This window comes from Diabrotica virgifera, chromosome 7 (genome assembly GCF_917563875.1).
Source record: "Diabrotica virgifera virgifera chromosome 7, PGI_DIABVI_V3a".
Classification (NCBI taxonomy): domain Eukaryota; kingdom Metazoa; phylum Arthropoda; class Insecta; order Coleoptera; family Chrysomelidae; genus Diabrotica; species Diabrotica virgifera.
Genome location: NC_065449.1, coordinates 195,507,060 through 195,531,893, shown reverse-complemented (window position 1 = coordinate 195,531,893; position 24,834 = coordinate 195,507,060). Strand labels below are relative to the sequence as shown.

At 32.8% G+C, this 24,834-nt stretch overlaps 1 protein-coding gene across 1 annotated transcript in view; it reads left to right on the top strand.

Annotated features, from left to right (window-relative positions):
* Positions 1-15,448: 15,448 nt before the first annotated feature.
* The window catches only part of LOC114333241 (uncharacterized), a 169,402-nt gene continuing 160,016 nt past the window's right edge, over positions 15,449-24,834 (top strand). The window contains exon 1 of the mRNA XM_050656163.1: positions 15,449-15,740. The gene's annotated coding sequence lies outside the window, so the exon portion shown is untranslated. The remainder of the gene's footprint in view (positions 15,741-24,834) is intronic.

Genomic DNA, 24,834 nt, shown 5'->3' with positions numbered 1-24,834 from the left:
CAGTTACTGTCACCTCTGACTTGTCAAAAGTCGCCCAAGCTGCTCTTAGTCAGGGCTGATTATCGGAGAATAGGCCATTTTTGGTGAAAAGTTATTTACCAGCAATTTTATTGCTGCAATCGAAGCTTATGATTATATATATTAATAATATAGTTATGCAAAGTAGGCAGATAGTGTGCTACTTTTTTTATTAACAAAATGGCGCCCCCAAATCGCATTTTAACTTTACACCAAAAACACGTTAATAAAAATTCACCAAAATTAAATTCTGCATAAATACATGTTTTCCCGATCTGCTCCGATGAAAATTTTCCTCGGAAAATGCGGGTTTTCCCAACAAAATCTTTAAAATTCAAATACAGTTTTAGATAAGTAATTATCTACCAATAATTAAATAACTCGGTGACATAAAAGATTTCTTGGTTTAGATTATAGTTCCAGAAGCCGGTGAAAATTAAATGAATATTTTAGCAACAATTCAATTGTTAATTAATAATTTACGGTCGCAATAATAACCAAAATAATTATGATACACTGATCAAACTTTGAAATCTTATAAAGATGAGATGCCTATTTAATATTTTTTTGACAAAATATAAATTTTTAATTTTTTTGAATAATCTTAAAATGTTAAAAAAAAATTGTTATAAACAAATTAACGTTTCTCAAAAAGGTTTTTGTTATATTCTAATTTTAAAAAATAACTAAAATGTGAATTTAAAATATCTTGAAAATAAATGCTTTAAAACTTTTTTCCAGCCATTTGCAAAAAAGTTATGAAACAGCAAAGTAAACCTACGAATCTACGTTGTTTATAATTTTTTTTTAATTCTTTCAAAGCGTAAAAGTGAGTTTAAAGTACAAGCTAATTACTTACAAAAAATATCGATTATGAGTTTAATGGTTATATTTTAATTAAAGATTATAAATATATTTTTTTTGTAATTTACACGCCCGAATGGAGACTAATACAGTACCGTAGCTATGTATTATGTATTATACCCGTCCACATATACAACTCGCGCGAGTTTAAAGCGTGTCAGTTGCTTCGAGTGAACATCTCCGGCTCTGTATCAAGCCTACTTTCGCGCTAAAAATTACAAAAAAAAATATTTTTAATCTTTGATTAAAATATAACCATTGAACTAATATTTGATATTTTATGAGAGTAATTAGTTTGAATCATAAACTCACTTTTAAGCTTCGAACCAATTAAAACAAATTATAAACAACGGAATAATCGTATGTTTATTTTCTGTTTCATAACTTTTTTACAAATGGTTGGAAAATTTTTTTAAAGCATTCATTTTCAAGACCTTTGCAATACGCATTTTAAATATTTTTTAAAATTATAATATAGTAAACAAGTTCTGAGAAATATTAATTTGTTTATAACTATTTTTTTAAACATTTAAAGATTATGCAAAAAAATGAAAAATTTATATTTTGTCGGCAAAATATTAAATAGGCATCACATCTTTATAATCTTTCTAAGTTTGATCAATGTCTCATGATTATTTAGGTTGTTATTGCGACTGTAATTTTTTAATTAACAATTGAATTGTTACTAAAATATTCGTTTAATTTTCACCGGCTTCTGCAGTTATAATCTATACCAAGAAAGCTTTTATTTCACCAAGTTATTTAATTATTGATAAATAATTACTTGCCAAAAAATTTATTTGAAAATTCGAGATTTTGTTGGGAAAACCCACATTTTCTGTGTTTTTGTTGTAAAGTTAAAATCCTCGGAGTTATAGAGCAATAATTGAAAAAAATACGATTTGTCGGCGCCATTTTGTTTATAAAAAAAGTAGCACACTATCTGCGGACTTTGCATACCTATGTTATTAATATATAGGATCTTATAATTCACTTCCAGCAATAAAATTGCTGGTAAATAACTTTTCCATAAATTTTGCTAATTAGCCCAGAGTATCTGTTATTACCTTTACAAACACTGGCGTACCCAAAGGGCTACTTATGGCAGATGTGGTCCGAGTAACTATTTTTAAAATTTCCGCATAAATAGACAGTTTGGATTCGTCTTTTTCATTTCTATCTTTAATCAGATTTGAGTACTAGGAACTTTCTTTCGGACCTTTTCCTAGACGAATGAAAGCGGAAGGTGACTGCATATTGTAGGGTCCTTTTCGCTTACTTGATTTATCGTCTCTTGTTCTTATGAATTGTCAAAAGCAGAGATTAAGGATGTACCGGAAAGAAGTTACAGCAAGAAAAGTTTTCAGATTTAAATAATTATTTACTATTTTAATTTTGATTTTAATAGTGAATTTTTTATCTAAAACTTTCTGATTTTCTCAGTAGACAACTGTTCACTGTTCACGCATGGCCTCGGCGTGTGCTGAGCCTGGGCTGGGTTCAATCTGTGCCGGGCCCTAATCCTAATTCAATGCGCCCATTTCAACTCTGATCTTTTACATAAAATTTTCCAGGTCTCGTTATTTCATGTTCGTTTCTTACTTTGTTGTTGACTTTCCCGCCAGTCTTCTTTAGCAATTGGTATCCTCGTTTTCTACCTCGCTATTATTTCTTTGGCTTAACAATTAGGTATTATTAAAATGTTACTCCATACCATTGTTTGACCACATCTCTTCTCTTTTATTGGTTTCAATATATTCCGAATTATAATGTTTTTGGTGAGTTTATATATTGATTTTATTTTGTTTAGTAATTAAAAGGGACTACAAGATTAAAATTCGTACAAGTATTAAGAACGGTTAAAATCTTGTTTGAAATTCTCAGCTTTAGTGTAAGATGTCAAGTTCAATACAAAGACTACATAACTAAGCTTCAATCGCTAACAATATAAAATTTATGCAAGAAAATTTACATTTTCAAGAACCGTCACCCTTTTGAGCATAAAATAATTTTAGGTAAAATCGATTATGATACATACACGGGGGTATTGTATATCATTATTTAAAAGGGCATTTGTGTATTGTTGTTCTGGTAGAGTATTTTAAGCACTGACAGGGTCATAAATATTACGTGGACGAAACAAATACGTGGGATTATTTTCGCTGACAGCACAAGAAGATTAAATTAATACAAATAGAATAAGCAACGATAAATAATGATAGTGACAATTCAGTTTACGTCGATCGATTTTTGCAGCACAAAATATAAGAAATATCAAAAAACCAAGAAATAAATATTTATTAAGGGCATAGGCGCAAAATGTCCCCCGTCAAAATGTTCAATGTGTTTTAAATGTATTAATTTTTTTTGAATCCTGAGAAAACTAATAAATATTTTTGAAAAACTTCTATAATGTTTATTGTGAATTACTTCTATAACTGTGGAAACAAAAGAGAAACTTTGGTGTGATTTTAAATTGCAAATATTTCATTCAAAAGTAACTTTTTATTTATTCTAGGGGACTTTCGGCCCTCGGTAATAACGTAATCTTTCATTCAAAATTAAATTTTTCAAAAATAAGTATTAGTTTTCTCAGCAATCGAAAATAATGAATGCATTTAAAATACATTAAAAATTTTGACAGGCGACTGAGAATTAGTAAATATGAAGACATTTTGATAACAAATAGTTGGCATATTAAAAAATACCATTGCCTATGAGAATTTAAAATTGTTTTTATTATTTTTAAGTCATTTTTGTAGTTACAAAATCCTATTTATTTTAAAGTGTGTTTGTTATCATTACAATAACCACCCTATCAATTTTAGAGTTATCAAGGATTATAAAAAAATGTTACTAAAATAAAACAAATATTGTTTCATTTACAGCGCAAGCTTTCATGCATTTTGAAAATACGTTCAAATATTTGTTGTTGCACAATAAATTAGTATACAGTTGGTAGCTCTAGGTTAGTGACACGAAAGCTAAACTTGTAGTAGGCAAATACCTGGCTTAATTTTGAACAGTATGTATAATTATAAGCATTACGTGAAGTACAATTAATAATTCAATCAGGTTCTAACACATATTTGGGTCTCTCTATGGCATTTACTTGTGACATGCAATTATTTATATTTTTATTTATATAACTTTATTTGTTAAAGTTATTTCATATTACAGTGAGTTAAATTTTAACTCTCGTCAAGAAGACCCACCTAGCATACTAGCTTAGTTGCTGCACACTCTTTGACAATACAAATGCAGTAATAGTAGATGAAACTTCACACAACTAAATGGAATAAGCGATTCTTTGTAACCGCATGCATCAAGCTTGTTACTGACGGAGAGCTATTATATCTCATATATTACATCTCATATCGCTCACTATAGTATTGAGTGAGACTGCCTACACGAAACCATAATATATATTGTGGCTCCGTGTCTTCAGGCTCACTGAGTGCTATAGCGAGCGATATAAGATGTAATAATATGATATAGTACATATTGTAGTAATGCTTCCCGTCAGTAGCAACCCAAGCTAGGCGAGAGTTGTCTAATGGCGGTTTTTCATTAAATGGACAAAACAAAAACAAAACATAAACTGGTGTCGAATAAAACAAAATTGAAACTTTTCGCAAATTTTTTGAACACTGACGTGTATTGTAACAGTTAGAGATTTGTTTTTCGGGTCCCGCTAGAGGTAGGATACATCAAAGAGTTTCAACGTGCATTCTCATGCGTCAGTTTACTATATCCTTGCCGAACGTCGCGCGTCCGTAACTATTGAGCGACTCTTGAGTTAATCGGTAAAACTGGGTGGATGGTTTCGAATGCTTATTATGTCATTGTCCAATATCGGTTTGATCTGGTAATTTAATACAAATTATATTGGGCCCGTACAAAAACATCATACCTACTAAGCGATAAGAAGTATTCACTATTGATTCAATAAAATTGTGTTTTTACTAGTAAATTTTGGGTTAGTTCTTATTTCTTCCATTATATATGGATTTTGGGCTGCTGAATCCGAATATGAGGTTTGCGGACAAAATTTCTTACCGGAACATTGAAAAAATCGCGAAAAAAGCGAAAAATTTCAGCTTTTTTCCGCTTTTTTGCTCAAATCTCGAAAACTATTAACTTTTAGTAAATAGTCTGTTAACAGAAATTAAAGTACTTAAAATTATCTACAAATGTCACTATTTACTTTTTTTTCAGACGAACCGTTCGGTCTAAAGTACAAGTTGAAAATTGCCAATTTTTAACGGTCTCGGCAAAACCCACTTTTTACATTCCAAAACTTTATTTTTTATTAGAATGCTGTCATTTGATAAATTTCTCCTAGTTTTCTGTACAAATAATAACAACATTTTAAACCAAAAACTCCATAAGAAAGCCTTGAAATTAGTGTATCCACCACCACAGAAACAACCCAGTACCTTCTGCTCTCTCACATATACTGGCAAAATAACAACAAAAATAGCCAGATACATAAAAAAGAAAGGAATAACACCAGCTTTCAGAACTAACAACAACTTAAGCAAACATATTAAAAACAATAAAAGCCGAAAGAGAAAGCAACTACAGAGTGGTGTGTACAAACTAACTTGTGGTGACTGTCCGAAAACTTACATCGGTCAAACTGGCAGAACTTTTGACAAACGGATAGCAGAACACAAAAGGGCTGTCAACAATAGAAAAACAGACACTTCTACATACGCACTTCACCTTCTAGATCATAATCATTCTTTCAATGAAGAGTTTCAAATTCTACATATTCAAAATAAAGGCCTTAAGCTATCACTTTTAGAGTCAATGGAAATTAATAAAATGAAAAATACAGATATAATTCTGAATGACCAACTCGAGACAAACAGCTCCCCACTCCTCAACCTCTTCAGTTAAAGACTTAAAAAGGCAAACACATTGTAAAATATATCACTTGATAAAGCCACTTTGCCGAAACAGCTGTAGTAATAACATAGTTGTAATAAATTTTGTGGAAGTATAGAAAAACAAACGTTTTTCAGTGTTTTATTGTGAGATAAAATGAACTTCCATCAAGTAACGGTCGAATCCATCAATTAAAAAATAATGTAATGTAAATTAACATTAAAAGTTTTCTTTTGTGTGGTACTCCTCAAAACATGACACTAAGCAAAGCCCGACTCCGCATCTTGCACACATGTATCTCGATTCGCTTCTTTTTTTTTCTGGTCTTTTCTCTGGCTCCAAACGCTTCACCTTCTAGCAGCTACCTATAAGCGTTGCCACCAGTGCTACAATATAGCATGTATCGAAAATATGTGAACAAATATATACGGCAATGGGTCCGCATGACCTGTCTTGGGTGCCAATATGTTGAGGCTTTGGGAACAATAATCTAACATTTTCGGACATATTTCTACGGCACTGGGACACCAATGAATCTAAATTTTTATAAGCAACGCATATTTTCGGCTTTGGTAAATTGAGACCATAACACCTTGAACGTATATAAACGGCGGCTGGGAATACAAACCAACTTGTTCAAAAACATATATTACTATATATGCAGAGTTGGGACAGTTGGGACATATTAGGGGTTCAAACGGGGTAGTGAAGCGCAATACAAGATGCTGTCTCCAGTTAGCATCTCTAGCCTCTCCTACTCAATTCCTATCCTCACCTCCACGAAGTGCGGCTTGGGCTGCACGGGTGAACCCTGGAGAACCTGAGCAACCTTACCGGAGATTGGGTAACCAACCTCAGTGGAAAGTAGGGTCAGGGCTGACGAGGAAGTTAGAAATGGTCCTCCGAAAAGAGGGTTGGGCGATAGGCCAGTAACCTATTCTTGTAAAAAAGTACTACTACGAAACCTTCAGATAGGCCTCGGAATGGACGGATATCAAGACGACGACTTTGGCAACGGAATATGGAATTTACGCTGGGAACATGGAATGTCAGAACGCTAAATAGACCAGGAGCACAGAGGATCCTTCTACACGAACTGAAAAGATATAAAATAGGAATCACTGCAGTACAAGAAACTAAATGGTTGGGAAAAGGTATCCGGGACACTAAAACACACACTATACTGTATAGCGGTAAAAATGAAGGAAATAAAGAATTTGGAGTAGCCTTTATCGTAGATACTAAAATGAAGCACCTGATAACAGATTTTCAAGCCATCAATGAAAGAATCTACAAGCTTAGGATAAAAACGCATTTCTTTAACATAACCCTTATAAATGTACACTGTCCCACAAATGAACAGGAAGAAGACACTAAGGTAGCCTTTTATCAAGATCTAGAACGAATCTATGACTCAATACCAAGAAACGACATTAAAATGGTGATAGGCGACACAAACGCCAAGATCGGAAAAGAAGAAGAGTACATAGGGGTAATAGGGAAACATAGTTTGCATAGAGACACAAATGAGAATGGTCAGTTTCTAATAGATTTCGCAGCTGGAAAGAATATGATTATCAGTTCGACATGCTTCCCACATCGGGACATATATAAGGGCACTTGGATATCACCTGACGGAAACACAATAAATCAAATAGACTATATACTGACTGAAAAAAGAATGGCGACGAGTATATTAGATGTAAAAAGCAGACGTGGCGCAAGCTGTGACTCAGACCATCTACTAGTGCAGACACGGTTTAGATGCAAAATCAGTCGACAGGTAAAGGAAAAATATCCAAAACAAGAAAAACTAAACTTAGATAACCTAAAAGTCCCTGAGATACAAGAAAGATTTGAGAGAACAGTGGATGAAAAATTACTAGAAGAAAACAGAGCAGACTCCACAATAGAAAATCAATGGAACACCATAAGCAGTATCATACTAAACACAGCGAAAGAAGTCATAGGAACAAAGACACAACGGAGAGAAGAAACATGGTTCGATGAAGAATGCAAACAAGCTATACAGGAAAGAAATGAAGCACAAAAGAATTACATACTCAGACGTACTAGAGAGAGAAAAACAGAATTTGAGAACAAAAGACGAAGAGCAGATAAACTGTGCAGGCAGAAAAAGAGAAAGTACGAAAACCGACGGATACTAAACATAGAGAGGGAGTTTAAGGAAAACGAAACACGTAGTGCATACCAACTTATTAAACATTTAAGACAGGGATACAAACCGAAGACTAGCCTCTGCAAAAATAAGAAGGGTGAAATCATTAGCGATATGGACGAAATTAAGATAACCTGGATGACATATTTTAAGGAAGTATTAAACAAAGGGGCACAACCACCATTACAACAACAGAGACAGCAGCAGGCACGGCAGGAGGTACAACAACAAGAGCTGGGGGAAGATGGAGAAGAAAATGAATTAACTAGACCCCCAACGCTAGAGGAGGTCCAAACGGCAATCCACATACAAAAAAGCCATAAAGCACCGGGAATAGATAAAATACCGGCAGAACTACTCAAGCAAGGAGGAAGGAATTTGACACAACAGATGTATCAGCTAATACGAGAGATATGGATAGAAGAAGAAATCCCCCAACAATGGAAGAAAAGTATAATCTGCTCTATTCATAAAAAATGAGACAAACTGTTGTGTCAGAATTATAGAGGCATCTCTTTACTTTGTTCGGGATACAAAATATTCACAAACATCCTTAATCGAAGACTTCAACCGCTCACGGAAAAAATCATCGGGGAATATCAAGCAGGGTTCAGGCAAAATAGATCTACCATTGACCAACTATTTACAGTTAAACAAATACTAGCCAAAGCATGGGAATATGACATGGACGTTTACAATCTCTTTGTAGATTTTAAACAAGCCTATGATTCAATAGATAGAACAATTCTACCTAATATATTGGAAGAATTTGGCATACCATCAAAATTAATACGACTAGTGCAAATGACAATGACAGAAACAGAAGCACAAGTATGTATTCAAGGACAGATCACTGATGCGTTTACGATAACGCAAGGACTGAAACAAGGCGACGGACTGGCTCCAACGCTTTTTAATCTTGTTCTTGAATATGTAATTAGACGGTTGACGGTAAGCGGAAATAACATACTTACAAACAAATCTACCCAATTAGCAGCATACGCGGATGATATAAACCTAATAAGCAGAACAATGAATGCAGCGGAAGAAACCTACGTTGAGTTGAAACAGAGTGCAGAAGCAGTTGGGCTAGCAATAAACACAAATAAAACAAAACTACTTATACAAACCAGATCAAATATACCGGCGCAACAACACTTTATTGACGATATAGAACATGCGAATAGATTCACGTACCTAGGAATGGATCTGGTTGCAAGCAGTGAAGAAGAACCGGAAATAAATAGAAGGCTTGTGCTGGCAAATAAAGCATATTTCGCGATGGGCCACATATTCAAATCGCGAGACGTACACCGGAAAACAAAACTCCGGGTATATAAAACAATAATCAGGCCCATAGTAAGTTATGGCTGCGAAACATGGGTGGTGACACAGAAATCTGCCAATGCATTAGATGTGTTTGAAAGAAACGTATTACGTAGGATACTGGGCCCAATAAGGGAAAATAACAACTGGCGAATTAGGTATAATAGAGAAATATACGAGCAATATAGCGAACCAACTCTAGCACAACACACTAAACTACAGAGATTACGGTGGGCAGGGCACGTGGTCCGCATGCATGAGAATAGAATCCCCAGAAAATTGCTGAATGCAAGAATGCAGGGAAGAAGACCGGTTGGAAGATCTAAAAAGAGATGGGAAGACGAAGTCGATGAGGATGCCAGGAACTTCCTGGGAACGCGTTCATGGAAAAGAACAGCGGTAAATCGAAATGATTGGAGAAGCTTATTGAAGGAGGCCAAGGCTCGATTTGGGCTGTAGTGCCATTGGATGGATGGAGAGTTGGGACAGAAAGGGTTAACGTTCATACAATCGACGGTTACCACACTTTTTACGTCATGGGTGGCATTTCTTGTATTGCACCAAAACATGCAATAGCTCCTAACCAATCCATTCCTCGGCTAAAAACTAAACCCGCACCTGAGGTTTGTGGAAGTCAGAGAGCTGTTCAACTAATACATTTTGAAAGGACAAAACTTCAAGGTTTATCAGAAATCAAGATCCGAAATGAATGTTCAAACCAACTGAAACTGTGACTCCATCTGTGCCTGATCTTCTGTGGCTCTAAGGGAAAAGCAGAGATATTCTCGGTATTTTAGGATGGAATGGATTCATGGAAGCTGTGAGAAGAGACATAACATATTCATATTATGAACTAACATTTATTATTTGTACAGAAAACTATGAGAAATTTATCAAATGACAGCATTCTAATAAAAACTAAGTTTTGGAATATAAAAAGTGGGTTTTGCCGAGATTAAAAATTGGCAATTTTCAACTTGCACTCTAGACCGAACGGTTCGTCTGAAAAAAAAAGTAAATAGTGATATTTGTAGATAATTTTAAGTACTTTAATTTCTGTTAACAAACCATTTGCTAAAAGTTAATAGTTTTCGAGATTTGAGCAAAAATGCGGAAAAAAGCTGAAATTTTTAGATTTTCTCGCGATTTTTTCAATGTTCCGGCAAGAAATTTTATCCGCAAACTTCATATTCGTATTCAGCAGCCCAAAATCCATATATAATGAAAGAAATCAGAACTACCCCAAAACTTTCCCACTAAGGAGCTCGTAGAGTACAAATTCACTGAATCATATGTGATTTTTTGGCTGGTCAACTAGTACAACAATCGCTGAAATTGCTAAATGCCAAATTAGAAGAAGGGCCAGGATATAGACAGACTATTGTCAACTAAGCAAACACCTCCACACAGGTTAGTAGACACACCTCTATGCAGGAAGTGTGGACGAGACAACGAAACTGTCAATTATGTCCGGAGTTATCGTTAAAACGAGAGTCCCATGTAGTCGAAGAAATAAAGCACTGAACCTTCGAAAAAAAAACGACAAGACGGATCTTAATAATTTTTTTTGCATTCGATTCGTGAATGCGCCAGGAAACTTTGTGACCCCGAGCCATAATATAATATTAAAAAACTGAATACAAAAAATAAATGTGTGTGTACTTTGTTCGCACGTAAGAAGTTATTCTTCTATTATATAATTTCAACGAAGTGAATATACTTAACAGGTTATTTGTATTTCATTTAAATATTAAACTAACTTTCTTATCTAACACTTTCAAAAAAATTTTATTAAAACAACCAAAAATTAAAAAAAAATATGAATCGTCCAGGATTGGAACCCGCGACCTACCGTCTGCTTCCGTTCTCTGACCCACTCTACCAACTACGCCACGGAGCTTCTTTTAAGTGACACGTAAGTTTCGGATATAATTAACAACACGGTGACAAATAGACATATAAAAATTTTATACCTATATAATATTTTATTATCTTACTACAGAGAAAGACAAATCCAAAAATTATAATAAATAATACATTTACTACAAACCCTACAAACCTATTCTTTTAATGACTTATTTGCGCTGATACATAATATACATACATACCTATCTTGAAAGATTAGCAACTAAACGCCATACTGTCTGTGTGCGCATGCGCGCAAATTTATGAAATTTTACTCTCAATCGCGCCAAAAGAAGAATAACTTCAAAAATGTTTTCTTAAAGTGCATCTCAAACAGACGATAAAAAATATTCAAAACTCTTCAATTATCGGCGGAAATTAGTTCAATTTTGTTACTGGGGTTTTTGGGGTCGCTGAAAACGAATATGACGTCGTAAGTGATCTCCGGAGTACCTGGTGCCATGGGTACCTACTGTTTAGCTCGTCATTAAAATTCATTAAAAAAATTAGTCAGAATCATTATTCGGGGGTTTTTAGAGTTACTAACGACGAATATGACATCGGAAATGGTCTACGGAATACCTAGTGCCCAGGGTACCTATTGCTTACCTCGTATTCGGGAGTTTTCGGCAAACTCATTAAAAAATTAGTCAAAAATCATTATTCATGGATTTTTTGGGGTGACTGACGACGAATATGACATCGGAAGTGATCTACGGTGTACCTGGTGCCCAGGGTGCCTACTGTTTATCTCGTGACTAATGATTTTTGACTAATTTTTTAATGAATTTGCCGAACACTTCGGAAGACGAGGTAAACAGTAGGTACCCTGGTACTCCGGATATCACTTTCGATGTCATATTCGTCGGCAGAGACCCCAAAACCACCGAGTAAAAAATTTTGCCCTTTTTTTCTAATGAATTTACCGAAAACTCCAGAAAACGAGGTAAACAGTAGGTACCTTGAGTACCAGGTATTCCGTAGATCAATTCCGATGTCATATTCGTCGTCAGTGACCCAAAATGAATTTTTTGACTAATTTTTTAATGAATTTGCCGAAAACTCCAGAAGACGAGGTACCCTGGGCACTAGATGTTCCGGAGATCACTTTCGATGTCATATTCGTCGTTAGGGGCTTCAAAAACCCGCCAAGTAATGATTTTTCACTAATTTTTTAATAAATTTTTTGCCGAAAACTCCACAAGACGGGGTAAACAGTAGGTACCCTGGGCACCAGGTACTCCGTAGATCACTTCCAATGTCATATTCGTCGTTAGTGACCCTAAAACTCCCCGAGTAATGATTTTAACTAATTTTTTAATGTATTCTAGTGACGAGGTAAACAGTAGGTACCCTTGGCATCAAGTATTCAGGAGATCACTTAATATGTCATATTAGTTTTCAGCCACCCCAAAAGCCTCAGAGTAACAAAATTGAACTGATTTCCGCGGATAATTGACGAGGTGAATTTTTTTTATTGTCTGTTTGAGATGCACTTTAAGAATGCATTTTTTGTATGCAGTTTTTCAATATTATATTATGGCCCGGAGTCACAAAGTTTCCCGGCGCATTCACGAATCGAATTCAAAAAGAATTATTAAGATTCGTCTTGTCGTTTTTTTTTCTGAGGTTCATTGCTTTATAGACGGAGAGCTAGAGCCGAAAAATCATCGTCATAAGTAATATGGAGTTTTTCCTGTGAAATGTGTCCATTGAATATTGAAAATTATGACCCCTTTCAGGCTGACACCTCAGTGGATACAGGAAGTAGCAATAAGGGATGAAAGGGGAAAGTTAGTGCAGTCATTAAAGGTTTTCACCCCCTATTTTGTTAAACCTCCATCGATTTGCATGAAAATTGGTGACTAGTAGAGCATACCTCAAGAAATAAACTGATTTGGTGCCAACTTGCACTTTTACTCTGGTGTGTGAATACCACCCCTTCCCGCGGGTGAAAACAATTTTATTAAAAATAACCCCACAAATCGATAGAGGGACAAATTTTAAGTAAAATTTTTTATATCATGTTATTAAAATAAATCAATACTTTTTGAGTTATTAAAGATCAAAGATTTGTCTATTTAAGACCATATGCGTGAAGTTACGGATGATAAAAAAATATATTAATTAATTGTATGTTAGTAAAATATTATTTTTATATTATTTCGATATTTAATTTAATTTTTTCTATCAACACAAAATGTCCAGAAACTGGGGGTGTCCAATAATGGGTACATTTGACATATTCGAATACACTTTTGCTAAATTTATAATATCGAAATCATCATCCAGCCTCAAAAGTCCACTGCTGAACATAGGCCTCCTCCCCTCGTTTCCAACCCCATCTATCCTGCGCCGCCCTCATCCAGTTTTTATTTACCTTTCTTAAGTCCTCAGTCCATCTTGTAGGCGGTCGACCGACGCTTCTCTTGTCTTCTCTTGGCCTCCATTCCAATAACCTCTTCGTCCATCGCCCATCTGTCATTCTGGCTACGTGTCCTGCCCATCTCCACTTCAACCTGGCTATCCTCTCGATGACGTCAGTCACCTTTGTTCTTCTCCTGATTTCTTCGTTTCTGATTTTGTCTCGCAGAGTTATTCCTAACATTGACCGCTCCATTCTTCTCTGCGTGACTCTTAGTTTGGTAGCCGAGGCTTTAGTTAAGGTAAGTGTTTCTGATCCGTACGTCAAGACTGGGAGGACGCACTGATCGAATACCTTTCTCTTTAGACATGTGGGTAACTCACTTTTAAAAGTTTCTCTCAGTTTTCCAAATGCTGCCCACCCAAGACCGATTCTTCTCTTCAGCTCATGAGTCTGGTTATCCCTGCCAATCGTAATTTCATGTCCCAGGTATTTATATCTATCTACGAGTTCTATTTCCTTCCCACCAATACTGATGTTCTGGTTGGGTACCAAATTTGTCATTATTTTTGTTTTTGAGATGTTTATATTTAAACCAACATTTTCTATAGCTACAACGAGTTCTTGTACCATCTCTCTTGCCATACCTAGATCCTCAGCTACTATGACTATATCATCGGCGAAACGTAAGTTGTTTAGGTATTCTCCATCTATTTTTATTCCCTTTGTCATCCAATCCAAACTCTTGAAAGCATGTTCTAAGACCGTATTAAAAAGTTTAGGTGACATTGGGTCTCCTTGTCTAACCCCCCGTTCTATTTTTATGCGATTACTGTTAGTATGTAATTTGACAGTGGTTGTTGCCTGTAAGTATATTTTGTGTAATAATTTTGTATACCTATAATCTAGCCTGCATTCTTTAAGCGCCTGTAATATTTTGCTAAGTTCAACTGTATCAAAGGCTTTATGAAAATCGATAAAAACTAGAACTAGGGGTTTATTGTATTCCACTACTTTCTCTATCAGGGTTTTTTTTTTTATTATCGAAATAATATAAAAATAATATTTTAGTAACATACAATTAATTAATATGTTCTTTTTATCATCCGTAACTTTACGCATTGTGTTCTTAAACAGACAAATCTTTGATCGTTAATTACTCAAAAAGTATTGATTTATTTTAATAACATGATATAACAAATTTTACTTATAATTTGTTACTTTACCGATTTGTGGGGTTATTTTTAGTAAAATAGTTTTCACCCCCGAGAAGGGGTGGTATCCACCCCCAGGGTAAAAGTGCAAGTTGACAATAAATTATTTTTATTTCTTGGGGTATGCTCTAACTAGTCACCAATTTTCATGCAAATCGATGGAGGTTCAACAAAATAGGAGGTGAAAACCTTTAAAGACTACACAAACTTTCCCCTTTTATCCCTTATTGCTACTTCCTGTATCCACTTAGGTGTCAGCCTGAAAGGGGTCATAATTATCAATATACAATAGACACATTTCATATTCCAAACCCCATATTATTACTTATGACGATGATTTTTTGGCTCTAGCTCTTAAACTATTATTTCTTCGACTATTATACATTTTAGCTATTTTTTTTTTCAGCATCATTGTTTGGATTATAGTTAGCGTCATGTTTCATTGAACAGTTTTCACTTTACAAATTTAATTTTATCTTCAGTTTAATTAATGATTAACATTATTTTGATTAACTGTGAAAAAGTAAGCGTGCAGGTAAAAATATGTCTACGTCACAATAGTATCAATACACAAAACGCATATCCTAAATTTCGCAGAGAAAGAAAAGTGGATACCCCCACAACATCCGCCGCTGTACCAGTGCATAAACCTACATCTTTATAACTAAACATTCGCGAAGAAACCAACCACACTCGTCATCGCAATCTCTCCGGTTAGATTACAAGAAATAAAGTATTACAAGAAATAGCAACGACCTAAGAAAAAGTGAGGCGAATTATCCAACTGCTTGTCTGTTACACTTTGATTGAAACTACAACCTTATCTGTGTGAAAGTGATAGTTGGCGATTGTCTTGTTTGAATCGGTTCAGGTGGACATTTCTTCAGTTAACTGTAAACTTCTGCAGAAACTGGAACTCAACTCGCTGAGGCCTAATCGCTGGTCAGGGGATTGGTCATTGAAACGTGAAAGTGAAGTGAGTTTAAAAAATGTGTTACAATGTGGATTTAAAACCAGTTTCATTTGAGTTGGTATGAATTTGTATTTGGAATTTACACTATTACTATAAGCTGCAATAAAATAATTTTCGTTCTCTACAGTATATCTACTCTAAATTCACAATCAAGATGCAGTAGAAATAAACAAACCCAGTAACACGTTAAATGTTACTAGGAGCACTCCCAAACCATAATTTACAATGTATGTACATTGCTAATCCCAAATTATGATTTACAAAGGTTATATATTATAAATTATGATTCGGCAGTGATGCTTGTAACATTTAACGTATCCTGGTTTATTTATTTCTACTGCATCTTAATTGTGAATTTAGTTTAGGTATAAACTAATCGTTATTTCTCTATGTTTTGTCAATATCTATTTATTTGGGCATTTTTATTTATTAGATTTACTATAATCTATAATAGTCCAGGGTGATAAGGATTTTCTCGGGACACTCAAAGATCCAGGTAGCTGACTACTTTTTTAGTTATTGTATATCTGTAGGAAGAAAACCTACCTGTTTCCTGCCTAGAGTTCGCGTCCGTTTTTTAACAAAAATCGCGATTTTTCCGATTTTTTGCACTCCATTCAAAAACTAAATAGTTGACATAAAATTACAAAATTCAGTTTTTTAGAACATCAATCTACAAAATTCCGATTTTTTAAAGTTAAAAAGTTAATTTGTTGCTACGCAAACTGCAAAATAAGTGAAAATCGTTATTTGTTAATAACTTTTACTAAAACTACCTTATAAATTTAGTGTTTCCCCAAAGTTGGATATTGGGGTACTTAACAAACACTCGAAATTTGAGACTGATCCATTAATTAGTTTAAGAGTTAACTCTATTTTTTTATCCTAGAGACCTTTATTTTGCAATAAGATGAGACAGAAAATAATGAAGATAGAGCAATTCTGAGTATGCCAAATGAAAGTAGAAGAGTAATAGTATCAAAATGTATTAAAAAAGATAAAAAAATGATTAACATGGTCAAAAATCGTGATGCCAAATTTTTAAAATTTTGTAGTTTATAAACATTTAGAATAACTTTAAAAATGTTGTCCCTAGAAACAATCTTTTTATATATTCGAAAATATAGTATTTTTTTTCTCTGATTCTGGCTTTGGTTTAGAACTAGAACCTTTAGCCATGTAATTGTATAACTTATCACTAAGTCAGGGGAGTAATGTGTAGTGTGTGTGTTGAGTAAGTGTCTTGTTACTTTGCAAAGTCGACGTCATTGTCTTTGCAAAGAGACGCTAATTGTTTCCGAACGTCTGCGGTCCCTCCGGTGAGTACCGATCCCACAAGGACAGAAACTATTTTTCATTCATTAATGAAAATATAGTATCTTAACACGAATTTTCAAATAAAAAAATTAGCCTGGGCTCATTTGGGACAAAGTTAGCCATATGTTTTTTTTTTCACAGCTAATTTGTTTATAATAATTCAGGAATCTCATTAATGTCATTTTAAAGAAGGGGATTTGTATTTTTTCTTAAAAAATATGCACAAACATTATACTTTCGCAGCACTCTCTAAGATTTTTCAAAAATGTAGTGCAAGAGATTACTAGGGGGAACCTACATACAAATCCAGCGAGTTAAAATACCGAAAAAGCAATTTCAAACGAATATAATTTGCTGTATCTCCGGATCAACTCAATGGATTTTGATCTTTCTTCTTTTAATTGGTATGTAATTTTTACGTACATTACAAATATGCAATTTGTTTATAAATTTATTAATTAATAAACAGTCTAATTTGTTTAAACAATTCTTGAAAAAATATTTTTTTTACAAAAATCTATTTTTTTAATCATAGTATCATTAATGATCACAGAAAAAGTTAAAGTACACCTTAATAAATAAATGATTTTTATTAGATAATTATTTATTGAAGATAATTTATTTATTAAAGTATACCTTAACTTTTTCTATGAATAATAGGGATAGTATGATTAAAATCATGGATTTTTGGGAAAAAATTATTTTCTCAAAAATTGTTTAAACAAATTAGATTGTTTATTAATTAATAAATGTGCAGACAAATGACATATTTGTAATTTACAGAAAAATTACATACAGATTAAGAAAAGAACGATCAAAATATATTCAGTAGATCCCGAGATATTGAAAATGATAATAGTTTTAAGTTGCTTTTTTTAGTTTTTGAACTCTTGCATTTGTCGGTTCCCAGCTCCCCCTTCACTTACCACGACTAGTCACCAGTTAAACTACATTTTTAAAAATTCGTGTAAAATACCAACTTTTGTAATGTGTAAAATGACTTTTTTTAGAGACAATATTTTTAAAGTTATTCTAAATGTTTTTAAACTATAAAATTTCACAAATTTGGCTTAGGATTTTTGACTATATTAGACAATCTTTTTATCGTTTTTTAGTACTTTTTGATAGATCAGTTTTCTACTTTCATTTGGCATACTCAGAGTTGCCCTATCTTTATTATTTTCTGTCTTATGTTATTGGAAAATAAAGGTCTCTGGAAAAAACAATTAGAATAATTCTTAAACTAATTAATGGATCGGTCTCAAATTTTGAGGGTTTGTTAAGTACCCCAATACCCAATTTTGGGTGAAACACTAAAGTTCTAAGGTAGTTTTAGTAAAAGTTATTAACAAATAACGATTTTCACGTATTTTGCAGTTTGCGTAGCAACAAATTAACTTTTTAAATTTCAAAAATCGGCATTTTGAAGGTTTTTTAATGTAAAAAAAAATGTTGTAATTTTATGTCAACTATGTAGCTTTTGAAAGAGATGCAAAAAATCGTAAAAATCGCGATTTTTGCACTGAATTGTTAATAATTAAAAAACGGACGCGAACTCTAGGCAGGAAACAGGTAGGTTTTCATCCTATTGGTATACAATAACTAAAAAAGTCGTCAGCTACCTGGATCTTTGAGTGTCTCGAACATGGTCTATTTCTAGCTTATTACCCTGGTCTATAATTAGTCCAGAGAAATAAGATTTTTCTCGTAACACATCCCCCTCTAGGCCGAAACCAAATTTTTTGAGTAGTATGGACATCTATATTATTAACCTATATGTTTCCTGCAGCCGATTTTGATGATATACATAGTTATAAAGAAATGAAGATCAAAAAACGCTAAATTTTCGCTTTTTTCGTCTATTACCAAAGAGTTAAGCATTTTAAACAAATTTGAGTGTAAGAAACTCATAAATCGTATAAAAAACTTCAATATGGCGTTCGCTGAATATGTCCATCCTTATTGGTTGCTTAGAAAATTGCAAAATAAATCATAAATTTTGAGTTTTTAAAAATATTCATAACTTATCTAAAAATTAACTTAGAACCTTCTTATTACACGGAATGCTGATACTTCTTGTACTTAAATTATATTTTAAATTTCAAAGCAATTGGTCAAATAGTTTAAAAGTTATTTAATTTGTTTTTCCCAAATTCATTTTTTTTGCAACACTACAAGTCAGAAAATTATGAGTCTACAATCATACTTCGGACAGTTTGTGAAAGAAGAACAATTATGCTATTACCATTATTAAAAATAAATGACAAAAAATAATTTTAAACAGTGTAAAATTATTTTGAAAAAACATGTCGATTTTTTGCTTACTTATAAACAATTAGAATAACTTTTTAACCGTTACCTGTAGAAAAATTATTTTTTCATATTTAGAAAGACTGAATTTTTATACACATTTAGAAAGAAAACAACTGTCCTAGGACAATTAGGGACAAAGTTAGCCCCCCATATATTTAATTCACATGTTTTTGCAAAATAATTTTGCAATATTTATAATTATTTTTTGTAATTTTTTTTAATTAAGTTAATACTGTAAATTTCCTTCTTCCATAAACTATCCAAAGTATTACTGTAGCTTCATCATTTTCTGACTTACAGTGTTGCAAAAAAAATAAATTTGGGAAAAACAAATTAAATAACTTTTAAACTATTTGACCAATTTCTTCGAAATTTAGGTTATGAATTAACCACCATAAGTCTCAGCATTCCGTGTAATAAGAAGGTTCTAAGTTAATTTTTACATAAGTTATAAATATTTATAAAAACTCAAAATTTATGATTTATTTTGCAATTTTCTAAGCAACCAATAAGGATAGACATATTAAGCAAACGCCATATTGAACTTTTTTATACCGTTTATGAGTTTCTTACCCTCAAATTTGTTTAAAATGACTATTTTCTTAGTAATAGACGAAGAAAGCGAAAATTTACCGTTTTTTGATATTCATTTGTTTATAACTATGTATATCATCAAAATCGGCTGCAGGAAATGTATAGGTTATTATTACAGATGTCCATATTACTCAAAAAATTTCGTTTTGGCCTGGAGGGGGTTGTGTCACCAACGGGCTATTTTTTTTCCTTATTTCTCTGAACTAAATACTGACATTATTAGAAGCTATACGCGAAAGATTTAAAAGCATAAAATATAATGTGTTTTTCCGCAAATCGCCAGGAAATTTTGACATTCCTGTCAAAATTTCTTACGAAAAAGTCAGGACTTCCTTACTGTAAGGAAATGTCATTTCCTTACTCTAAGGAAATGATATTTCCGTACAGTTGTTAGTGTTCTACATAAATGATAGAAAACACATTGCTATTAAAACCTTGTAAATTACCTTAATCATTAAATTTTCTTTATCTGGAGCTTCCTGGATAAATTTTTCAATTTCTTCCTTCGTTAAAATCTTAGATTTCTTTGCCCTATAACCTTGAGCTTGCCGTTTCAATAAAGAACGAAGTTTTGAGTATGTAGATATATCTACATTGTGTTTAAGTGCAAGGGTTGACTTCAGCATTGAATAATTGGCCCATAATGTTGAAGATTTCATCTTTAAACAAAGGTCTAGGAAGTATGCCATTACAACATTTTCTGAGAAAGAACTCGTATTTTTACTCATGCGATAATCCATAAAACGTCTGTATGCATTTTCGTACTTTTCTCTTGATTTCTTTGGCAATAATTCTAATGAAGCAGTATTCACTGCCTCAACCAGCTCTGGAGGAGTCCCAGGAATGGAAATTTCATCATCACTTATCATTTTACTTTCGAGAACACCAGCAATTAAATTTATAAGCGTCAAGTTTGACAATTCAACCTCAATACGTTTCCATAGTAACCCAAGTAATTTTATTAGGAATTTCAAAGCACCATTTATTTGGGAATAAAATTATCGCGTTTTTTTTAAATCAATCAATATCTGTCGAATTTTAAACGATTTGCGGAAAAATAGTATGTTTACCTCGTAGGAAAAGCCACATTCCTGGACTCTGTGTTGCTAAGTCTCGGCTTGCGCCTCGACTTAGCAATCTTCACAGTCGTCCAGGAATGTTAAGCTTTTCCTACCCGGTAAACAATGTACTATTCCTACTACATATTAAAATAATTCATTCTTTAGGTGCATAAAGGATACTTCATATTTTTATGATGAAAAGCGTATTATGAACGACCATAATTTTTAAATATTTTTTAGATATTGATAGTACTTAACCAATTAACACCAAATTTTTTTCGAATGTTAAAATTTTACTTATACATAATTAGCACTTGTAATTACAAAAGGGCTCTAAAATTGCTGATTTGTATCCCGAGTGACATTTTGACAGTTTGTATTTTTAAATCATTTTAAATAATATTTTATTGATATCTTCGCCTGAATATTTGGTAAACTTACTCATGATGTTCTCTTTGACAAGTTGTAAAACATTAATTTTGGTTAATGTCACTGAATGCTTATTAATTTTAAATTTGCATAACAAGGAAGGACACCTTATCGCGCTACTTGACGACGAGAATTTATCAAAAAAATGATCACTTTCTTGTAATTACACAATATCTCTAAAATTACCTATTTGTATTACGAGTGACAATTTAGTTTTACGAGTGACAGTTTTAATTTTCCACCCGAGGGGGACGTAAATTATGTCAAATTGTCACGAAGGCAATATAAATCGGTAATTTTTAGGGGCTCGAGTGTAATTCGGTAAGGTTATTTCATGAATAAAACTGTATTTTTAAATCATTTTATCTAATATTTTATTGATATCTTCGCTTGAATATTTGCTAATCCTGCTTATGGTGTTCTCTTTAACAAGTTGTAAAATATTAATAATTCTTATTAATGCCACTAAATATATATTTTTGTGTAAAAACAAAAGAACAACTGTCGCATAATTTGACGACGGGAAATTATCAAAAAACATTATCAATATTAGTATCACAATAGAGTCAGAATAAATTGAAAATAATGCAACAATTTTTTAAAAACTTGTTGCCTGGCAATATACACGAGAACCCGCAGGAATCGAGTCACTTAAGTTTGAGAAACAAACTGGAGCATTATTTTCTTATTTATTCTTACTATGGTGTGATATTCGAAAGAATATTTTTAAATACTCACATACAAAATTAAATTCTATGTAAATAAACATTCAGTGACATTTATCACCGTGAGCAGGTTTAGCAAATATTCAGACAAACAAGTCAATAAAATATTAGTTAAAATTTTTTATAAATACAGTTTTATTCATAAAATAATCTTACCGAATTACATCCCAGCTCATTCATTCATAAATTTGACAGTTGTTAAAACTAGACAACTCTTGTCATTAAACAGAAAAAAAAATAAAAAAATGAACAACCATTTTCAATTTCGTTGCAAAACGAAAATACAGCCGAACCATATTCTAGTCCAATCAGAGAGTGCCGCAAGCACCTCTACCGGTTTCGAAACTTATTAGTCTCTCATCAGGAGGCACATATGCTGCTCTCCCTGATCCAACCAAAACAAACCCCAGCGTGCAGTCCCGAATTGCAACGAACGAAATGGCATAGATGCCCTAGCGGCAACTGCTAGCAAAAATACTAAGTTTTCACTCTAAGGGCATATAGAATATCCCACCAGAATGAAAACAATGGAAACCTTCTCTGGTTACACCTCCGAGGCTTCTACAATTTGCAAGCCATACGGATGCTGAGACTACGGAAGATGAGGGAATTCTACAATTTACAATTCACGTCCCATCTGCTCAGCGCGGTAAAGTTCCAACGAGAATGGTTCCCTTCATACTCCACACAGAGTAAGAAAAAAAATACTTAAAATTTGTTCTCAGTATAATAATTTAAGTAGATTATTACCATTATAATAATTATCTGATTGGACAGGACTAACCACGTGATGAACAATTTTACTGTACGTTTATAAATTAAATTCATTAAAAAATAACCGCTGAAATTTTTGTTTTTTTAGGTTTCTATTGCTCAAAATCTCTATGAATGAAATAATCAGTAGTTATTGCACTAGAGCTCTAAAATTATCGATTTGTTTCCCAAGTGATACTTTGACAGTTTTAATTTCACGACCCGAAGGGGAGTGAAATTATCTCAAAGTGGCACGAGGGCAACAAGTCGATAATAATTTTAGAGATCTAGGGTAATTCGCTGAGATTATTTCATTAATAAAACCATCTTTTTAAATAATTTTAACTAATATTTTATTAATATCTTTACCTGAATATTTTCTAAGCGTGTTTCTTTGTGTTCTCTGTGATAAGTTGTAAGACATTAATTGTCATTAATGTCACTGAATGTTCATTTTTTGCATAGTAACGAAGGGCACCTGACGTAATGCTTGACGACGAGATATTATCAAAAATTATCAGTAGTAATTGCACAAGAGCTCTAAAATTATTGAATTTTTCCCGAGTGACACTTTGACAGTTTTAATTTCACGAGCCGAAGGCGAGTAAAATTATGTTAAAGTGTCACGAGAGCAAAAATTCTATATTAATTTCAGAGGTCGAGTGCAATTTGTTGCGATTATTTCATGAATAAAACTGTTCAAAACCAAAATTTTATTGTAACTTATTTATGTAAGTACCATTAAACACACAGTTTTTATAAATATTTGACGATTGAAAGTCATCACTTTTATAATTTTTAAAACATTAATTGTCATTAATGTCACTGAATGTATTTTTTCGCAGCAACGAGGGGCATCTGACGTAATATACTTAACGACCGGAGATTATCAAAAATTGTCGATTTAATTCAGATTTCTGTGGCTTTCTATTGGTCAGAATCTCCTATGAATGAAATAATCGGGTATAGTATCACAAGAGAGTAAGAATAAATGGAAAATAATGCGACAGTTTTTCGAAAATTTGTTGTCTGGCAATAGACACGAGAGCCCGCAGGGCTCGAGTGGCTATTGCCCAATGACAACAAATTTGAGTAAAAATGAAGCATTATTTTCTTATTTATTCTTACTGTCGTGTGATATTCGTAAGATTATTTTTTTAGTAGGTATATTATCGATATTTTCTTAAATGTGACAGTTGTCAAAACTAGGAAACTGGTTGCCATTAAACAGAAACAATCTACTTAAAAAAATTCTATCGGTAATTTCCTACAGTAGATAATTCTCAGTATAATTTTAATCTGATTGGACAGAATTAAACACGTGATCAAATATCTTACTATACGGTTGGAAGTTAAAATCATTAAAAAATAAATTTTAATTAAATAATTAATTTTTAGTTCTTTAGCTTTCAATTGGTCAAAAATCTCCTATGAATGAAATAATCGCTGAAATTTTTATTTTTGTAGGTTTTTATTGGTCAGAATTTCTATGAATGAAATACTCAGTAACATTGTTCTTAATATGGAAATTTTCATAAGATTGTTTTAAATCTTTGCATTTTTGAATTTTGATCCGTTCTATAGATTGTTGACTATACGCTGTGTTGCCATGATTACAAGTATCTATGAATGAGTTAAAACAGTTTCGGTGATTACCATTTTTATTTACATCTAATAAAAATACATGATATGATATTGTATAAAACAATCTTTACACAATATTACAGTACATTTTTTACAGCATTTCAGTACTTTGGCTTTACAATTTTCTTCTAGATATCGTCTCTACTATTCACGTTTCTCCATAAAATCTTCTTTTCCATCGACTTTTATTTCCGTAACTACATTAGATGTTAATGTTCTAGATCTTCCGGTTATACTTCTTGTACTAAGAGTCAATTTTAC